General features: G+C 32.8%; 1 pseudogene; it reads left to right on the top strand.

Annotated features, from left to right (window-relative positions):
• Positions 1-11,027: 11,027 nt before the first annotated feature.
• On the top strand, positions 11,028-14,009 carry LOC145597274 (stachyose synthase-like; annotated as a pseudogene).
• The last annotated feature ends 1,719 nt before the right edge of the window (positions 14,010-15,728 follow it).

Here is a 15,728-nt window from a genome sequence, read left to right as displayed (position 1 = left end):
CAAAATCAATTTCATTGGGAATAGGATGTTTATGGATTATATATAATCATTCTTTACTTCTTAAGTCAATGATGCACCCATCAACCCATCACTACCGACCTGATTTTCTTAATAACAGAAATGGAGTACGAGTAACACACTAACACAGGCCGAAAGGCCCAATACATTAGCTGCTCAGCATTTATTGGGCCTAATTATTGGGCCAGACCAGTATCACGAGAAGAACTTTACAAGTTTGGTTCGGCCCACTTTTTGATCATCTGCAACACAAACCTACATAGACATGAGTATATAGTACAGCAGTTAACTAGGGGCATATAATATGTTGTGTAACCAAACGAGCTTCATAATTAAAGTCACATGAGTGGTAATCAAGACTTGAGATACGGAGTACATCTTTCCCTTGCGGAGGATCTTATTACAGTAATACACTCGGAAAAACATTGAATTCAAATATTCAATTCTTATTCCATTTATCTCATTTTATTCATTTGCCATAAAAAATCTCATGTAATTTCTAAATAGTAGCATATGTAGTAATTTCATAAAAGTGTTAAAAAGTATGCTAATTTTAGCTATCATGATATTTCTTGCGTCTAAGTGTATACTTGTACAACTGTACTAGATGATCGAGTAGATGCATGCGTACGTATGTATGTACCCTATTATACCATATGAAGTTGTTGAGCCCATAAACAACCCACATGTGAGCATTCTTCTTGTCCCACACTAAACACTAAAGGGGGAGTGTAGTGGTTACGAAATCCCACATTGAAAGAATTCAAGAGTTACCACCACAATATAAGGCTAAGGGGCTACTCCCCTCATTGCCATATGGTTTTGAGGTGGAACCTCCTTGGTCTTGTAAAGTGGTGGACTTGCACTCTCCCATGACGGATGCGGCCCATACCCGTATTTAACAGAAGTATTGTATGTCTGTATATTTATTTGTAATATGTAAAGTTTTGAATGCTCATTTTTAAATTTGGGGTCGAAGATAATTTGGTCATAATTTTTTACTACACCCAAGACTACTTGGTAAAATAAGTTGTTATATTACTTGATGGCTGTAAATAAAAGTTGTCATAGTATTTGGTAAAATGTAAGCACTCGATCATGATGAGCACTGCCGTTTTGCTTAGCTAGTTGAGCACTTGAGCTATATGATTACTCCACTTTTATAGGTTGAATTAGTCACCCAAAATTTAGTGATTGGCGAAGAAAAAAAAAAAAAAGAGATAACTACGATTTTATTTTACTGAGCTCTATTTTTACAATTTATTTCGATTCAAAACTCTATATGAATTTACTCCATATGATAAGAAGTTGAAAAGTTGTTGTCAGAGATGGTAGTTAGAAATAAATAAAGTTGGTGCCGAATATGACCTATATATATATAATTACAGGTTATAAGAAGGTTATGTAAATTTGGTAAATCTTCATTTACATCTTTCTTGTGTGATTATGTTGCCCACTAATAATTTTACGAGAATTATATACAAGTATTAATCTTCCAAAGGATTAAATTTAGACTTTTTTTTTTTTTTTTTAACAACACTTCAACATGGTATGATCTGGTATGCATCAACCTGAGAGGCCGAGTTAGACCAAACTAATAAGACAATTAAATAAAACCATGCAAAACTCAGCAGATCAATTACAAAATAAAGAAATAATTTCAATCAATCAATAAAATTTGAATCATATCTTTATAAATATGAATCAGACGAATTCATCAGTATCAAATTCCAGTAATCAATCATTTACTGGGTCCATCTCTTAAGTCACCTTGCACACAATAATATTTCCAAAAAATAATAATAAGAAGAAAAAAGATAAAAACACTGAGATTATGACCTATAATCTCCTAATAATGTACCTAATTAAGACCTCCTGTTCATTAATACAGAATAATAAACTAGCTTAATTAAAGCTCTGGCCTCAATTTATCCTACGCCAGATTCTATAACAAGGATTGTACGTTTAGGATAAGAAGAAATTAACAAGAGAAATTTAAAGAGTAAGAAGAAGAAGAAATAATTAAAAAGCCAAGTTGTAAAGAATGTGTATGTCAAGCTTTACAAGCAAAAAAGAATTTATAATAATGATATGAAATCTTTACTCATGATGATTTTGAGAATTTTCCAAAACATCAACCATAACTTGCATGACCCTAACCCTCATTTGCAAGGAAATAATGTATGAAGCTGTATCTCTAAATAATCCATCCAACCCTTGTTCACATGATGACGGCTCGTGGGTAGGAACCAACCTTTGTAGGGTTTGAACCTTTCTTTCAATCCCATTTTCGTCGAAATTGGATCTTCTCTTCATCAATACCCTTCCAAATTTCCTTGAACGCCTTTGTTTCCTTTTTGTTTGCCTTTGTACATTTGCTCTTTGAGTAGTAGTAGTACACAAAAACCCATCATCATTATCATTATTTGATGAGTTATTATTTCTACTTGTTAGATCTCCTCCCTTATTCTCTAAAACCATGGTTTTAAACTTTAAAGAATCAAAGAAAAGATTTGGAGGAGCTCCCATTATGGATAAAATTAGTAGCTTGTAATAAACTATAGGTTAAAAAAAAATATTGTGTATAATATGAGATTAAGAAATTGATGAGAAGAATGTATTTTGATAGATGGGTTTCTTGAGAGCAAGCTAATATATTACAATGTGAGCAAACAAAGGGACCTTTATATAAGTCATGAAATTGAAGGGGTGGAGATGAGTTGTTTGGCAATTAAGGATAAACATGGGATTATATCATTTGATTAACTTAAGCCAAAAGTATGGGGGGCCTACTAAAATGACAAATTTCATTGGTACGTCTCCAACACTATAGGATAAATCAATCAAAATAAGCCATGTGTACACATATTTTTGATAATTATATTTATTTTTATAAAATTAATGAACTTTTTATTTTACTTATATTTATAAGATTTGCTTTTGGGCATGTTCTCCTACTCTAAAGCACATGGTTCCACATGATATGAATTCAGCACCACCACTATCTTCTTAAGCCTCTAACCATCCTTAAGCCATGCACCACGCCTCCCCCAAATCCTAACCTTTTCTTCCTTTTAATGTTTTTTGCAATTAGTAACCTCTAATCTCATCAAAACACCCTGTATTATTCCTTTTCCCTTCTCCAAATTCATTGTATTTTGCATTTTAGGATCTTAATAACTTCAAATCTATAGAAAAGAAAATAATAATAATAATAATAATAAAATTATTATTATTATTATTATTATTAACTTGTGAAATTTAAACTTCTACTTTGTTTAATTTTTAATGCAAATTCAGGAATAATAATTTTTTACTTTTTAACATTAATATTATGGAAGTAATTATTACGAAAGTATACATTGAGACGAATCTATCTCATGAGCCCATGTAATAACTAGTATATATATTTCAATGAAAAATAAATATAGAGAAATAATAAAGAAAAATAGATTTTATGAATAAACGAATAGTACAAATGTCAAAACGATGCAAATAAAAAGAATATAAAAGAGGTATAATTTAGATCCGTTATCCAGCTCAACAAGTTATGGCATATAATTAGGCACCATACTTTATGAAACTACATAAAAAATTGGTATTAGTGATGGGTTGTACCAATTCTTTGCATGTTTCCAATCAGGAAACCTCTTAAAACAATTTTTAATTGTCAAAGATTAAACCATTATATTTAATATGCATACGTCATACAAATTCTATAATTGAAATTATTTAATTTTTGTTGGGTTGTGTTTGGATAAGAGGGATTTGGTGATAGATGATATTCTGACAAAAGTATTGATGAATCTGTTGTACTTAGGTATAATTTTTTTAAGATGTTTGTTTCTTCGAAAATCCATGCCCAATTATTCATGTCTTTCTTTAGTTTCTTCTGTCTGGTTCAGAGTATTCCACGCATACATACACCAAAATATTTTTTTTTTTCATAATTATAAATTCATACCTACTTAAACTGCCTTCGTTGCATTCCATTAGCCACTAATTTTTCTATTTAAAAGAAATCAAAATTTATCGTTAGTTAATGTAACAAATGTTTATTGATATGAATATGATAACCATTATACGGAGTAATTGAACATGTAATGAATACTACATAGTACATATCATGTTAATGCAATTTATAATAGATTTTCCGATGCATATTTCAAATTCAATATTAAAAATTGTGAGGTTTATACACTGAAAATTTAAGAGAGCGTTAAATATCTATATAGATAAACCTAGCAAGTATTTATATCCATAAGAATTGAAATTTTAATAAAGAAGGAAAAACACATGTTTGATTCATTAGATTTCATAAAACTTGGAAATCTTTATACTTCATGTCTTCATGCAACTGTATATGAAATTCGTAATATCCCATCGTAGTACTTCGTATTTGGTAAAGTTATTACTAAGATTAATTTACAATAATCATATAATGATAGTACTATTAAAGTAGAATTCCATATGCATGTATGTTGATTCAAAAAATAATATTAAAATTAAAAAAACTCTAGTACAAATAATGGAGAATCTAAATCTTAATTTCAGGCTAAAAATACGTGAAACATTTGGCAGATTCGTGTCAAAACATAGGTGATTATATTGAGTATCCCGACTTTTGTTGAGCGGCTTGTTTTTTAGTATAAAGAAGATTACTTGTATTTGAATCTTTGTTCCAAAACTATGAACCTGTATGTTGTACAAGTATGTTGCTTCAAGTCTCATTCATTCGACCTCCATCTTCTGAAGTTTTTGAGCCGAAGAACATGCATTCACATGCATGAATATAATAATAATATTCATCTATAATATAAGCATGCAAAATTATTATTAGTACGATGGTAACCAGGTAGATAGGTTTCGAGATAATTGTATACAATGACTACAATAATTTACTTAACAAGAGTATATAAATCAAAGAGAAAATTTTAGTCTTTATAGGCCACATTTGTATAATTATATTATTACTCGTAAAAGTTAAGAAAACGAATAATGTACTGGCATGATTTTGAATTCATTGGATGATGGATGAGGCACTTGTACATAGACTTATAGTGTTGCACATTATATGAATACGACTATTCATATATATGAGCAAACAATAACAAACTTCACAGCTACTACTCCAATGTAAAAAATTTCATGTGCATGGTCCATATTCTATACTTTCATTAGAAACAAACGGCTATATATGAGTTTCATATATATACAGCTAGATTATTCCATAATAAGATTTGTATTGGCGAATTAGGAGGGAAAAAAAGTGGGTAGAACTAGCTAGAAATGTGCTATGCACCCTGCCTACCATCCCATGGTTGGTAATTTATCAATATACATCTTAGTTAATTAATTTGTTTGAAGTTAATTGGTAGTTTAATTTTAGATATGATATTAATTAGGAAGCTATATATGAATGAACCAAAACATGATACCTATAGGATGACGGCTGTGCACATGGATCCCTCTTTTAAGGTAGGCTTGATTTTGTTATTTATATCATGCATACAATTGTTTTAATTTGCCACATAGTTAGTGCTTTAATTTGTTGTATTAACTATGAAGCCAATAATTATTTATAAATTCTTTAATTTGATGTCTTAATTATTATGACTAATCACCCCGAAATGTGGGAGTATATACCTTATAATATGACATGCATATACGAAGTATATAGTGTTCTACTGTTCTACATACATCTTGTTTGTTAGATAATCAAAGTCGATCGATATTAAGGTCGTTGCTCTTGTCATCTTCTCATCGGCTTCATCACTGTGCTATCATCAATCTTTTTCCTTAGTTTGATCGAAATCTATAAATAAAATACTAATAAGGATTAATTCGGTATATGTTCTAAAATCTTCAAATAAATAAATGTTTGAACCACATGTTATATATACTGCTTGCGTGCTATAATTTCATCTTCATCGTACTAGCTAGTTGTAAAATTATAATGCCAAAATTATTTAATATATGTAAGTTGAGGTTAAAACACCAACAAACATGAAAATAAAAAGTCTTGCCTCATATTGTTACGTACCATATTTGGAGGAATGTTTTCTTTAGCAACATGGTTGGACTAATGTTGTTATATGCATGGACCTTTTGACTATTAAAGAAATATGAAATATTTGTCTTCATCTATCAATTGTTTTTTAGATTCTTCACCGTAATTAAAAGATTATGTATTTATGTAATATAATGTAATAATGTAGTTGTATTGTAGTAATTGTACTAAGACTCAGTGTCATTAAGTTCAACATAATTGATAAATAACTAAATAAGTATTTAGCTAGTAATCGCGGCCTACAACACTGCCCTAAGCTAGCTTTGTAAGCCTTAAAAATTTATACATGCATCTTTTGCTAGTTCGATATTTTGAAAGTAAGAGAATTAATTGAGATAGACATCACTTTTTTTTACTGATCATCATAATAGAATTAAATTATTAATTAAGGTGACGAAGTGTTAAGTGATAACTAAGCGAAAGGATTACACAACACAACCACCTTTAATTAAAAATAAAGAAAATGAAACATAGAATGAACAAAGAGGGCTCCACAAATTATGCGGCAAAAAGTTAATGTTTTTTAATGGTAGCCGTTTATGGGACAAAATTAAAAGATAATACATTAATACACCAACAAATTAAACAATATTATTGCAAAATTTAAAAGGGGGATTCGATGAAGTTTCTTGAAAGATCAAATCTTTAATTAATAATGTGGACCAAAGAAGAATGATCAAATCATATGTATATCGTTGGAAAGCCATGTTCTTCATGTGATTATTCTCAAACAAGAAGTTGTCACCCATGTTCTTTTTCATCCTTTTTTTTGCAATTTGAAACATGCTCTTCATCTATGGAAAATAACTAATCAATTAATCTCACATTTCACACCTCTTTTTTTTTTTTCCATTTTTTTTCATCGACTGAAAAGAGATTTCACAAGTTCAAATATTATTTAATGTAGAGATTTCAAAATTGTAGCTTTTCACGTACTAGCTACACTTTAATCTAACTCCGATCCATGCATCTATCCCAGTAGTCATAAACTTATACTTCGCATGTAATTTTATAGTTAATGTACAATTATAAACTGTACAGTGTATCTTGAATTAGAGAATTCCTTAAGCATGATTATGCAAGAAGGTACTTTATGGAGCAAAGTGGAGTGACGAGGACATCTTAGCTATGAGACGTGGCATATGTTTGGTTTACTAATTAAGTTGGATTATGTATGCGAGTCTCATGTGTTAATGAGGTGGTCACATGACACTAATGATTTTTGCTAATTAGCATTTTTTAGCATGCTAAGGTTGCGTTAATTGCTAATTAGAGCTAGCTAATGAATCCCTTTTTCATGTGCTATTATATAGATCTCATTTCTATCTAATTAATTAGGATAAATATCTTATCCAAAGCATGGCAATTTGCACTTCTTTATAGTTTATACCACTTTTATTAATTAATGTTACATATATATATGCAGCAATTTGCTTATGCTCTCCAACACAAATATGGTGTCAGCAATTATTTTAGTTTATACTTCGTATATTTATTGTAACAAAGTAGCAAAATGTGCTCATCTTTCGACATTAACATGTAGATGATATACTATTAGACTGTCAGTCTGTGTCACTATGCATACATTATTTATATTTGTGAGTTGGAAGCAAATTATTATATAATGCATATTATCGCCTTCAAAATATTTGGAAGAATTAGTGTCATAATGTGCTTACGACCTTATTCATTATTTTTCATTCAGGATGCAAGAGGTTTCGGAAATATGCATGTAGGTTCACATAAGTGGATGATCAAGGGTGTTCACTATTATTACAATTATTAGAAATTTCAATAAGTACAATAATTTAAATAAATCGGCGATGAATTTTCTAATTTGCAAGATTAGAATAATAAAATGGAAATATAAGTATTTTGTTCGAATTAGATCATTTTTTAAAATTTCAAATCAGACCAAGAACATGCACGTTAGTAACACTACGTCACAGTACATGCACGATAACTAAAACAACACAATGCAAGTGCATAGTTAAAATACATGAAAGCAAAATAGATGTCATCAGATATTTCTTCACTGCACTAAAAATAACGTCTTTTAATTATATTTCTCTTCTGTACATCATTAAGACAACTTGCTTGACAAGTTGGCATCATATATTTGTAAAATTTGGATTATTCATGGCAATTTGGCTTTGCCCACACTTTGTGATCATTATGCATCAACTTTCAACTTCAATTATGTGCTACACATTTGATAGAGTTAATATCTATTTCTTTCTCCTAGTGGGCATCACGGGATTCAAATAAGGGCTTAGGTTTTATCTTTTGACACCAAACATCCTAAACCCTAATAGGCTAATATGCAAGGGAATAAAAAAAGTAAATATTCTTACTTAAACTTTTCTCGCGAATACAAACTTATGTACACATTAACATGTGAATTAGCAACAACATATTTTGCAACTCAACCATCTTCACACTACTTGCTAAAACCCTAATGTTACAAAATTGCTTAAAATATTTAATGTCGTTATTCAAGACCTTAAAAGAGTTTACTAACCACTTATGCAAAATTTTTCTTTCAAAATTTTAGATTTTATTTTTGTGTATTGTTTTTAGACAGAAGCCGGTAACACTCATTCCCTTTTCCAACTTATTTTTTGGGGACCGCTCATCAATCGAGGGGATTGGTCATTGAAGAGGGTAGAATTTTTGCCAAAAGACCCATAATATGTTAATTATCATAGACATATACCCTTCCGTGTTCCGTCCCTCTAAAATTGCTCCACAATTAAAAAAGAAGAAAGGATTTTTTAAAGTTTAGTTGAAGTTTGGGAGTATTAAACCGGGAAAATCAGAAAATAGGGTTTATCTCACGCAAGCCGCAAAACACACAAAATTTGCTCTCTCCTCCCAAATTCCCGATTGATGGTGGTCAGCGAAACAGAGGAATCATATTTCATGTTTGTCCGTGAATCTGACATTTCAATACCAGAGAAGATCATCTCTTTAAGGGTTTTGTTAATTGTTAGATTCACGCACAAACTCGCAATTTGTCTCCTCTTTCCTTTATCTTGTTTAATTGACCCTCTTTTAATTTCAATTATATTTTTCCCAGATTAATTTTGTTTACAAAATTGGATCTTTAATTCATTTTGGTTACAAAATATGTTTAGGGTAAAGATCATTTTTTTCTTTTGTGTGTGTTATATTTCGAATTGTTCATTGTTCGTGTCATTTCTTCCTTGTATCATTTTACCTTTTGATGCATGTTTAGGGGCTTAAAATGTAGGGATTTTAGAACATGTTGCCAAAACCATGGTCTTTAATGTTGGCTTATTGCCCTTTAATTTTTGGAAGTCATGGTGTGTGTTGAGATCGAGCTTAATGCGCTAAATTTACTATTTTGGTGTGAGGATTGCATTTAGATATAGGTGTGAGTGTATGATCCTAGTGTGTTATGCATGCTTAGAATATAGAGATTATATGTGGATTTTGTGTTGTGTGTGCTTAAAAAACTGAGATCGTGGTTATTGTGATATGCAAATTCAGGTTATATGTGGCTTTTGTGTTGTGAATTCTTAGCAAATTGAGATTATGGACTTTGTCTGAAGCATTCCTTGCAATTTTAGATTGAGCCTGATCATGTGTATGTTATTATCTTACATGAACTTGTGGTTGAAGATTATGGGTGTGATTGTGTGATTCAATTGTCAGGAACTCTTTTGTCTAGTTTTTACCTCCCTCTGTCCCTTTAATTTTTGCACCATGGACAATGTAAGGGACAGACGGAGTATTAGAGCAGGATTCATACTAAGTGTTACGGAGTACTATTTTAGGTTGTGTTGTATAGCACCTAGTAGCAATAGCACACATTTTAACCTTCGAAAATTATCATTTAGTGGAGCTTATATCAGCAACAAACCACACTTATTTTTATATCTAGCAACTACTTTGCTTTGCCTATTTCCTTCATGCTTCATTTATGATTAGTCACATTGACTTTCTGTAGGACATTTTCTTCCTCTCTAAATGTAATTGTTTGTCAAGTGACATATGCTTGATGGAAGACTTAATCAATTGTCTTTCACGTTTCTTTTGACGAGGTTAGTGCCCAAATTAGTTTTATAGGAGGAGCCATTTCTCAGTTTAATAGGCCTCTTCTCTGAAGTGGCCAAGTTAACATATCATTCTTATGCATGATGAAATGTTTAATTGTTATTTTTGGTTTCTGATGAGGAGGGAAGTGCCCAATTAAATTTTGCAAAGCCTACAGGAGGACCAATTACTCCAGTTTAACAGGCCTCCTCTTGGAAGTGGCCAAGTTAACATATCATGCTTCATTAGGAAATTAAATTATTAATTGTATTGGATGCCTTTTGCCCAATTGCCCTTATATAGCCAACAAATTGTAATGTTGCATATTTAATTACATGCCTTACACGGTGATGAGTATCTTTTGGGGATATACAAGTATTTTCTTCATGATTATCACGTTCTATATGTCAACGACATTTGTTTTAGGATTTATTAGAGTAGTTAGACCTTCAAGCTCCAACCATGTCTCTAATGACAAGGGGGGAAATGTATTATTCCCACAAAATAGTAGACGTTCAGTTGAGTAGGTCATGTCATTTTAAAATTTGTTTATGCTGCCAAGATCGCCAACTCTCTCCCCTCATCTTCTATAAATTATATTCAAAGTACACGGTAAATTTTATCATATGTTAATATTGCATCACCTCAACCAGCTACAAGATTTACACCGTAAGTTTCAAACGATTCATTGCACTTTGTAATAGTTTCATGCTCTAAGAGGTTTTGTTACTGGTTATAATAGTTTGCAGTATTTGTTCTAATTAATTTTGGTGCTATTGTTTACTCCTGGATTCTTGCTTCTGTCTGAGTTAAAAAAGTGGAAATTTATAATTTTGCTTCTACAATTTTGAGCTGTGCTTTTTAGTTTTTTCTTGTAATGATGAGCCAGCCAGATGATCATGTCCTGCTACATCCTGATGTCCTTACACCCTATCGTTCAGAAAATATTTTTGATTTATCAGATGACAGGAAATTTAGAGTGAAAGGTGTGAGTTTGCTTTCAGACATCCCAACCAATGTCTTTTTCACTGAATACTCAGCTCTCTGTAAACCCTCTGATTCTGATGCACCTCCTGCCTTACTTCGGTTTGTCGAGTCCATTTCCTACAGGGGAGGTTTCTTGGGCTTTCAAGTAAAGGAGCCTTCTGATAGAGTGATGAACTCAATAGGTAGTTTTACTGACAGGAATTTTCTTAGCATATTTAGGTTCAAAGCATGGTGGTGTTCCCAATGGGTGGGAACTAATGGGTCAGATTTAGAAATGGAGACTCAATGGGTTCTCTTCGAAGTTCCTGAGATTAAGTCATATGTTGTCATTGTGCCCTTAATTGAGGGTAGCTTTAGATCCGCCCTTCACTCAGGGGATCATGGGCATGTCATGATCTGTGCTGAGAGTGGTTCTACCCTAGTGAAATCATCTTCTTTCAAGAGGCCGGATCTTTAGTTTCTACCAATGCTTTTGCATCTTTTGATCCCATGAGACCAAAGTTGATAATCGCTAAAAGCATTGAGATCAGGGAGACCGAGATAGCTAGGAAGAAGGCTTTTAATTCTATGATGCTTGCAGATTTACCATGGCTGAATGTTAAAATAGAGAAACTGAAGCAGGAATTGCAGGAGATGCTCGAAGATAAAGCTGAGGAAGATAATACCAGCATACATGATGGACATTATGGTATGAAGGCTTTTACTAAAGATCTTAGGACTACGTTTAAGGAATTGGATGACATTTGGGTATGGCATGCACTTTGTGGTGCTTGGGGCGGTGTTAGGCCAGAAGCTACCCATCTTGACTCCAAGGTAATGCAAATTAGGATCTCCCCTGGGCTTGATGGGGTGATGGAGGATGCTGCTTCAGTTCAGCTAGCCAAAGGAGGAATTGGACTTGTCCATCCTGATCAAGCTACTGCATTCTTTGATTCTATGCACACATACTTAGCCAGTGCAGGAATTTCAGGAGTTAAAGTGGATGTTATTAATGTAAGTAAAAATCTTTCTATGTTTCCATTTAGTACTCGTATATTCTTTACATTCTATCAAGGCGAGCTGTTTTTTTATCTGATTTGAACTGTTTCAAATTTTATGTGATCTGAATTTTACTTTTTCTTTTTTGTTTCCTAAAATTTAGATATCATATAATTAGATCGACCACCAATATCATTTTTTTTTTTTACTATTATTATTTGAAAATTTTGTTAAATTTACTAGTGCTTGGGGTATAAGAACTATAAACAAAGGTGATGTTTGACAACGTTATAATATTTCTAAAATATGATGAACTGATGCAATTTGACTTGATGTGATATGAAATCAACTCTCAACTTTGGAATTTAGTTGAATCGAATATAACTCATTACTAATCATTATACTCATGTATGGGAGACAGACCCTTGAATACTTGTGTGAGGATTATGGAGGTCGGGTTGAGCTTGCTAAGCGTTACTATAAAGGGCTAACGAATCAATGAAGAAGAACTTCAGTGGCATCAACATACTCTCAAGCATGCAACAATGCAATGACTTCTTTTTCCTTGGAACTAAGCAGATAGCAATGGGTAGAGTTGGTAAGCTTTCATCAGAAAAGTAACTTGTGCTTATAACTATTGTTATGGGAGATTAACATCAATCTGGCCTATTTTTCCTAGGCGCATCCTGATTTCGAATATTTTAGCTATGGCCTGGTGTTCCAGTCTGAGATTAACATCACAAAATGTTCTTTTTCAGCTGATGACTTTTGGGGAAAAGATCCATACGGCGACCCAGAGGGAGAGCTATGGTTACAGGGGTTACATATGGTCCATTGCTCCTACAACAGCTTATGGATGGGTCAGATTATTCATCCTGATTGGGATATGTTTACGAGTGATCATGTTTGTGCTAGTTTTCATGCTGTCTCACGGGCCATTTGCGGAGGACCCATATATGTGAGCGATTCTCTTGGATGCCATGACTTTGATCTCCTTAAGAAACTTGCTCACCTTGATGGTACTATCCCTATATGCCAGCATTTTGCCCTTCCCACCAGAGATTGCTTGTTCAAGAGTCCTCTTTTCGACGACAATATTGTCCTTAAAATTTGGAACCTTAACAAGGTAACTAAGACTTTTCAGTTCCATTATTTTTATTACCTTATGCCACATGCTATATGCAAGTACATGCACCCGGGTGTACAATAGAAACAGTCCTTATATATTTGTTTCCTTATACTTTCTAATCATAATTTGCTTTGAGACAGTATGGAGGAGTGATTGGAGCATTCAATTGCCGAGGATCGGGTTGGGATCGGAAAGAGCGAAGGTTCAAGGGCTACAAGCAACATTACAAGGCTATAGAAGGTTCAGTTCATGTTAATGAAATAGAATGGAATCAAAAGTTGGAAGCACTAGAAATGGGCTATGCTAAAGAATATGCAGTCTATCTTAACCAAGGAAACTCCATAATTTTAATGAACCATGACTCTGATCCCATTCATCTTGGCCTTAAACCATCTTCTTTTGAGCTTTATAGTTTTGTACCAATCAAGGACATTATTGGAAATGTCAAATTTGCCCCTTTTGGTCTGACTAATATGTACAACAGTGGAGGGACAATTCAGGAATTGGTATACAAAGAAGAGGGTGTTGTTTGGATGAAGATAAAAGGAAGAGGATCTTTCTTGGCCTATACAAATAAGTCTCCAAATAAATGTATGGTGAATGGTGATGAAGTGACATTCATGTGGACTGACCATATCAAGATTGAATTTGATGTGCCTTGGGCGGATGAAACTGGGGGTGTCTCTATTGTGATTGTTCAATTTTCGATTTAGTTTATGATTTTGTATACGATAATAATATTGTGCTTTCAGCTTATACAATTTTGTACGAGGTGAACTTATTTGCCATTGTTAATCAAAAGATTGATGTAATGCAAATTAAATACTTTATTTTCCTTAGGATCGAAGATAAAAGGAAACAGAAGGGATCGAATCATAAATGATAATAACGAATATAACATTGCAAGTTTGCAACAAGGCTCCATAGTTGAAAATCATGGTGTTTACTAGTAAAACAAAAAAATTCATCCTATACACACTGCATTTAAGATCTAATTCGCTAATATTACAAAATACGATCCTAACCAAGACGTACATCAGAATAATCGTCGTGCAACCAATGCATAATCAAGCCATTAGTCTTCGATAATGCACGTTTAAACAATACACCCATAGCTGCTTCACCTTTGATCATCTTTTGCTGTGAAGACGAAGCCTGCGATTCGTGTGAAACTACCCTTTCGACCTTATAAACAAGATGTTTACAGTACGAACCATTACCTTCAAATGCTTCGATCATCTCAAAGAACAAGTCAGTCTTCATTTGAGACTCACTCAAATTTCCTTTCAGCTTCAAATTCATCGAGATTGCATGAGAGTATTTCCGAAAATACCCTTTTACGAAATCTCCGAACCCTTTAGGAGGTGACCTAAGGATGCTAAGCATGGTCTTGTGTGTTAACATGAAATCTTTCTCGTCGTCTTTGTCATAAATCTTGGTGAACCTTAACTGAAACCCTTGAATACACTCTAGTACATTGCAAATATTCGACGTTTCCGGGTCCCACAAAAGCTTCGAACCAATGTTTTTGCTATCATGGTTAGACACCAAAGTAGGGTTCCAATCGAGGAGGTTTGGATTATGGTGTTGAAAGATTTGCGGAGGTTTCGAAGGGTAATCTTTAGGGAAGTATATATCGAAGATAAACAAGCTGTAGGCGTAAGGACTACTCGGTAAGCCGAGGATAACTGCCCTCATCAAATCTAATCTACTCTCATAAGACCTTACAAAGATCGACTTCGAGAGGGTTTTTTCGAGCACGTCTCGCTCTTGCTTAATCCTACGCATTAGTTGGACGTGTTCTTTGACTACTCTTCTTGAAGCATACAAGAATTGTCGGTCCAATGGCGGCCGCGAGTTTAAGATGAAGCGGTGATCAATGGGAGGGACGGAAGTGATGTCGAAATTCTTGAAGCTGTTGAACTTTATATCAATGGAGTCGAGGATCTCTGTAATCTCTGATGTTTTATGAAACATTGTTGTTGTTGCTTCTTCTTCCATCTTGTGTTTCTTGGTAGTTTGTATGTTAGATTCTGAGCTTTTTCGTATTGATCAGATGGGAAATTCTTAACTCTTATATAAGCATTGAAGAATTATGAGGGGTTGGTTATTTATTTTGCAAGTTTGAATGTAATTAGGATTTTAGGATAAAATATGTACTTGTATGTATTTATTAGGATAAATATGTATTTATTTTAGATTTTTCCTTACGAGGGTTGTTGAGAATCCCACAAAATCACAATTACTATCTCAATTTTCGAATCAAAGTAAAACTAACTTTTCTATCCATTCCAAAATCCCAAAAAAAAAAAAAAAAAAAAAAAAAAAAAACCATTAGGAAGTAGGATGAGATCAATCAAGTTGATTAATGTGTTTAATTAACTAAGATTAGTGTAACTACTTGATTTTTTAAAAGGTATATCGAATCGAGTTGGGTAATGTGTTTGATTAAAGTGGAACATAAACAAAACAAAAAAAAAAATAATC

This window comes from Chenopodium album, chromosome 20 (genome assembly GCF_948465745.1).
Source record: "Chenopodium album chromosome 20, dcCheAlbu1.1, whole genome shotgun sequence".
Classification (NCBI taxonomy): Eukaryota; Viridiplantae; Streptophyta; class Magnoliopsida; order Caryophyllales; family Amaranthaceae; genus Chenopodium; species Chenopodium album.
This window is presented reverse-complemented; position numbering and strand designations above follow the sequence as displayed.